Source organism: Nanorana parkeri, unplaced genomic scaffold, assembly GCF_000935625.1.
Source record: "Nanorana parkeri isolate BGI_ZX_2015 unplaced genomic scaffold, ASM93562v1 scaffold309, whole genome shotgun sequence".
Lineage (NCBI taxonomy): Eukaryota > Metazoa > Chordata > Amphibia > Anura > Dicroglossidae > Nanorana > Nanorana parkeri.
The window spans coordinates 1,203,979-1,210,260 of record NW_017306577.1 but is presented as its reverse complement, the minus strand read 5'-3'; the positions used below and the strand labels follow the sequence as shown (position 1 = coordinate 1,210,260).

Below are 6,282 nucleotides of genomic sequence, written 5' to 3'. Positions count from 1 at the left end.
CAGGGTCACATGACTTCGTTCTGAAACAAACATTTGGATGAATCTGAAATCTGAATAACAAACCGAATCGAATTTCTGAAATCCGAAAAATGAAAGAAATAAAAGTCTGAATTGATCGGAAAGGAAACAAAATTTACATGTCTAATGCACCATTTTTGGTGTGTTGGCAGCCCGTTCATCGTGAACCTGGTGCTTTAAAACAACGCGTGCTGACGCACGGCATAATGTGCATGCATTAATGCACCGCGATGGTGTGAATGGGCCTAAGGCCGGGCTAACATCAGTGTGACGTCACCACGCGCATGTGCAATGACGTCATCGCGCATGCGCAACCACCTGATTGATGCCTGCCGGCGGCCATCTTGGGATGAGGTATGCCGCCGGGTCCCCTTCTCTCTCCTGACACTGTCCGGCTCTCGATCCATGACCGGGTGCCCAACTTTTTAGAGAGGGGTGACACCAAAATGACTGCCAGTCATTTTGGTGTCACCCCTGCAATGGTGATACCCGGGTGTGGGCCGCACCCCCCTTGTGACGCCACTGAATGGGCCTTTACAGAGGTGGGATATTGGTGATAAAGGAAAATATAGGCGCTGGGTGAATGCAATAATGAATAGTTTTCGGTGTGATATGATTATCCTGTGTGAATGATCATTTTTTTTCTCAGCGTTAAATCTTTCACCGAAAACAACTGCGCCAAAGTTGCTGCGGTCAATCACGACTGCCGAGAGAAACGCCAAGAGAAGATTTTCCTATCGGTGGCGTTTATTTTTGATACATGTTTATAAAAATAAAAAAGTAATCATGTAAACATTCCGCATTCTCTACAGGAAGTGATGGAATTTTCAATGCTATTACAGAGTAAACAAATGAATACAAATAAACGACGACGGATCATCCCATTTCCCGGCCCCTTGCCTGCGCTACACTTGGGTGCTGCCGTCGTCTGAGTGCATGCCCCGGCTTGTCTTCTGGGATTGTATCTCCTTTTCCTCAGAATGACGTCACACTCAGGATATTAAGAGGTTAATGTCCCACTTCCCAGAAGTGACACCGCAGCAGCCCATCCTCAGGCAGCCTGCCATTGGAGGAGCCAATCACATGACCTCTGGGCTGTTGAAATGCCGTGTAACAATAAGGGAGCGTCTGTAAAGCTTGCCAAGAAAGTGCAAGGGTAAGGCCAAGGGGCGAGAGTACGTTAGGGTGCAAAGGTTGATGGCTCTTTTAAGACGTGCCCTATATTTCAATGTGACTTCCTCTGTTTATAGGTTACACTGTAGCCATGCCATCCACCTGCAATCCAAATATGGAATCCTGTTTGTTTAACCACTTCAAGACCAGGTGTTTAGACCCCCTTCCTGTCCCGGCCATTTTTCAGTATTCAGCGCTGCGGTACTTTGACTGACGTTTATTCCGCCATGCAGCGCTGTACTGAAATGAATTTTATACCATTTTTTGGGGTGGGGGGGGCGCGGATGGGGGGGACGGGACCGATCGGCACCCCATACACGCGATCCGCCGGCTCTACAGCCGGCGGATTGCTTGTATGGTGACAGGCATCGCTGCCTGTTTTTAAATTTCGGCCAATTCCCGCTTGCGCGCGCGGGGGGGCGTGTCTGAGCGGACGTCTAAAGACGCCCGCTCAGATCTAGAGAGCTCGGTCCGGCCGTTTTTTTACTACGGCCGGCCCGGAGGTGTTTAAACCCGGGATGCACACAAAGGAGCTTGACTTATTTATTTATCAATATGATCTAAAGCTTGCCAACACAATACAATTTCACTATGTGATCTTCTTTATATGTACCAACAACTGTCTAGTGGGAGGGTCAGTCTGATTGGGAAGAAATTGAATAGATTGTGTACATATTTAGGCTCTTAGGGTGTCCCGGGGTAACATGTCTCATTCATTGTATCTGTTAGACATGTAACCCCGCCAAAATGTTGTTTCATTTTGGATCTATTCAGATTTTAATTTCTTTCGTTATTGAGATTTGGGATCCGAAATTCGGTTCGTTATTCGGATTTCGGATCCGCCCAAATTTTTATTCCGGAACGATCCACAACAGGAAGTTACATGACGGTGCATGTAATGCAACCCCTACAGAGTCAGATTTCCCACAAGTCCAACCAAGGCCCGGGGGAACAGCAGAGACTAAAACTGCCAACAGCCCCAAAAAAATCTGATTGGCCAGAGAACAGTCACATGTCCGATTTAGTTTAGTTCTGAACAAAATTCAGACAGATTTGTGTTTACCTTAAACGACCAATCGGATTCATTTGAATTAGGAAATATCGGATGCATCAGAATGTCCAACTTTAACAAAATTTATACGATTAACTAAAGGAAATTGACATACAGCAGAGTAGAGTTGTCACCCTATGAGAGGACTACGAAGCACCCCCCCCAATCAGTGATGAGCCTGGGCTTGGTGTGGACCCAGTTCGCACAAGCCCGCTCAAAACGGCGACCACTAACCCCTCTTCCCGACTCAATCAATGGCAGCAGTAGTTGTGGCGGAGGCATTTCCAACCCCTTTGTGACGCATAACCGTGGGGCTGGAAATGCGCCGGCTGCAACTGATCGAGCTGGAGGGGGGGAGGGGGGCTTGTCAATCATGGTTTTAAGTGGGCTTAGGAGAACTAGGAATTCCCCACCCCTTTGTGACGTATAGCTGTGGGCGGGGAATGCACCGGCAACAACTGGTTGGGCTGGGGGGGGGGTGTTCACCAAACCCAGACTCATCACTACTCTCCATAACATGGGGGGGAAGGTGTTCTATAGTCCTCATAGATAGCTGGTTGAGGGTTAATTCACATTAAAGTGCGTTGTTTTAAGGCAGACCTTTATTATGAATGGGCTACCAATGCATGACAAGGTACACAGCGTTTTTTTCTAATTGCACAGTATGTGCAGGGCCACATTAAGAGCATCATGGTCCTGGTGCTGTTGGTTGGTCGGACGGTAAGCAGCAGAGGCGACTCTCTGAGAGTGCCCACACACCTTACGATAATCGCGGGAAATCCCACGATCGTACGATTATCGTAAGGTGTGTGGAAGCCGTGTGACCTCTACTACTGTAAGGGTGCACGACTTTTAACTTACGAACATGTTCGAAAACCCGCCGATAATCGGCGGGTGTGTAGCATGTTCGTAAGATAAAAGCCGGACGGGCCGGTGCGCGCAAGTGCACACTGCCCGTTCGGCATTGCGGTCATCGGAAGCCCGCCCCTCAGGGGGGTGGGCTTGCGATCATCGCAAGTACGATCTGCCTGTCCAAGATAGGCAGATCGTACGTTTTTTTAATTAGCTTACAACCATCGCAAGACAAAAGTCTTGCGATGGTTGTAAGGTGTGTGCCCAGCCTTATATGCCAGATTAGAGGGCCGCCGGTGCCTCTGCCTGATTCTGTTCAGCCCAGCCGGTCCAGATTGCCATTGAAGCAATCTGTGCCAGCCGGGCCTATTTGCAGTGGTGAGGGCGCTCCAGTAGGTCTTTTGTTAATCTGGCCATAAGTATTTATGCATGTTGGTGTGCTGCAGTGTGTTATGCTCTACTCAGTGGCGTAACAATAACCATAGCGACCCAGGCGGCCGCTAGGGGGCCCGGGCCCAGGGGGGCCTGGCTAGGACACCCCCCTGATGCCGTGCGGGCCGCCTGGGTCGCTATGGGTTCAAACGCGCCGTTGTTCAGATCACCGTGATCTGTGCAGCGCTGCGTTCTTCTCCATTGCCGCTGCTGAGTCAATGAGAGTCAGCAGCGGTGGTGGAGGAGGCTGGACGTGGCGTGCAGGTGGGCTCTTCAAGGGGTGTAACTAGAAATCACAGGGCCCCATACAGAATTTTGCTATGGGGCCCTGTGATTTCTAGTTACGCCCCTGGCTCTACTGTACAATGCGTTGGGGTGTCATTCACAATGACTAGCACTGCAGTGCACCTCATAGGACAGGTGCATTGCCATGCTTTATGGCAACACTCGCAGGTGCATGTGGTTCATCATGTGTTGCCACAAGGCATACGTGTGAACGGGCCCATAGGGTCTATACACAGGCTCTGGAAAGGAGCCGTCTCTTCATGGAAGGGGCTGCCAGGGGTATCAGTGTACAGGAATAGACCTGCAGCATCAATGGCATCCCAGACACTGCAAGCAACGCGGCTTCAAACATACCGCAGCAACACGCAACATGGCGGCTGAGTTTTATTTTTTCCTGCGACGTGACATGACGGTAATGTGTCCCAGGAATGGTATAAAAAAAGGTTTTCTTCTATAAAAAGCAGACGCAGTTCTCCTAATAGAATAATAGACGTCACGTGTCACTTGCAGAGCATAGCTGGACCGAGTCGCTTTGCAGGCGTTATTCTCCTTCTCAGGGACGCGGCCAAGACGCTGCGCTGTTGTAAATCTCCAGCTGCCGATTGAGCTTTGTCCTGTTCATGGGCTGATCCCCAATGTTCTGTGTCCTCCCTGCGCATTAACATTCCTGGAGAGTTTGTGACACCCAACAGGCGGCCTGGGCCGGGAGGCAACCGGATTACACAGGTAATGATGGAGATAGCTCTGCCTGTCCCCGGGTGCACTTTAGCTGAAGGGCGTCACTTTCTTAGCTGAGCATTCTCTACAACTGTCTGTGTGAAGAACTACAAGTCCCAGCAAAGTCTCCACAATGATGACAGTAAGGCCTTGTTCACACCAAGCGCAGAGCAGTTCAGTTGCAGACCGGATCAAAACTGTGTCCAATGTATTCCAAGGGTATTTTTTGCTCCAGTTCACATGGCAGCGTGCAGTTGCAGAGCAGGTCCAGAGCAGGTGAAAAAACAGCAGCAGGCCCTATTTTACCTGCTCTGGAACGCATTAAAAACGCATGCAAATGCCTGGAACGCACTGAAAGCCCATTTTAAACTTTAAAAAATATATATATATTTGTTTTTTTTTGTTTTTACCAAAAAGAGCCCGGAACGCATCAAAAACGCGTAAAAAATGCGGCAAAAACGCGTCAAATTGCTCTGCATTTGGTGTGAACAAGGCCTAAAATCTGGACTGTTCTGTCAGTCTTGCACAGTTGTACCGGCTCCTCTCCTGGACTGGAATGGCTTCTTCTGATATCACTGCACACTGAGAGCTTCTCACAATGTGCATTAGAAGCTGCAGCAAGTCAGATGGAGCTCCGCCTCATTTCCTGGCTGGAGGACGTCCAGCATCATGCAGACATATCCTCCCCAGCCTGACTGTTCCTAGCTTCCCCTTTTCGTTCGTCGAATCGTTATTTTAATCATGGAGGCTCAGCATCACATGTGGGCATTACCTAGAGTAGCCTTCATGCAACTACAACTTGCCTAGCTCCGCCCACTCCTCCAGGCTGACATCCACCCATCAAAGCATTTTGATATTTGCATAACTCCTCCCGAAACTCTAGCCCACTGCTTGCATCAGGGCCGAGGGCCCTTAAGAAGAACACTGAGCCAGGGTGCTGTGATGTTTTCAGGAAGCTATGTACAGCACCCTGCAAGCCCCTCCCACCAGCCATCATCGGCCTGCAAAGGGAAGCACAGGGACCCAGTGATGATGTCACTGGGTCTAACATTGAGTATGGAATATAAACAGAAAGGTTTTGTTTAAAAATGAATTAGCATGTTGAAGAGGAGAAGGACTCAATCATCCCTGTGTAAGCTCTGACACCTGCCAATATGGAGCTTACATAAGGTTACATCTACAGAGCAATGGAATGGTGGTGCTGGTGCTGGGGCGCAGAGTATAGTTTGATCAAGAAGATCGGCTATGAATGGATTGGGAAGATTCACCCTAAAGCTGTCCTGGTAATAGTTGTCCCGAAATAGAGATCAATAAGTGATTGCAGAGCTCCCCTTTGGAGAGAAGGTGGTGTATTGTCATGGGGAGGAGCATAAGGTGACAGCGCTACTCCTCAATAGATACAGTATAGCGAGTGTTGTCACCCTAGGACAGGAAGTGTATTACTGGCAGGCACCTTATTAAAGGACTGGCATGCTGCAATATATTATATTTTTGGTTTTGGGTGTAGATTAGATTTTAGCTACTATTGACAACCTTCTGTTTATTCTCAACCCCTGATGGGGGCAGCAGCGGCACCAGAGTGTAGCCGCCGCGCATGCGTTATGACATCAGTGTGACATCATCACGCATGTGCGGTAATGTACCTCACTATTGGTGGCCAACTTTGTGATGGAAGGCAGCAAAGAGAGGAGGGAATATTGACCCAGTGGCTCAGATATGCTGCCGGGTCGGTCCCCCCCCCCACCCCGCTTTTC

The 6,282-nt window shown here is 49.3% G+C and overlaps 1 long non-coding RNA gene across 1 annotated transcript in view; it reads left to right on the top strand.

Moving 5' to 3' along the window:
- Positions 1-6,282, top strand: part of LOC108788165 — a 21,778-nt gene that overhangs the window by 634 nt on the left and 14,862 nt on the right. The window lies entirely within an intron of this gene.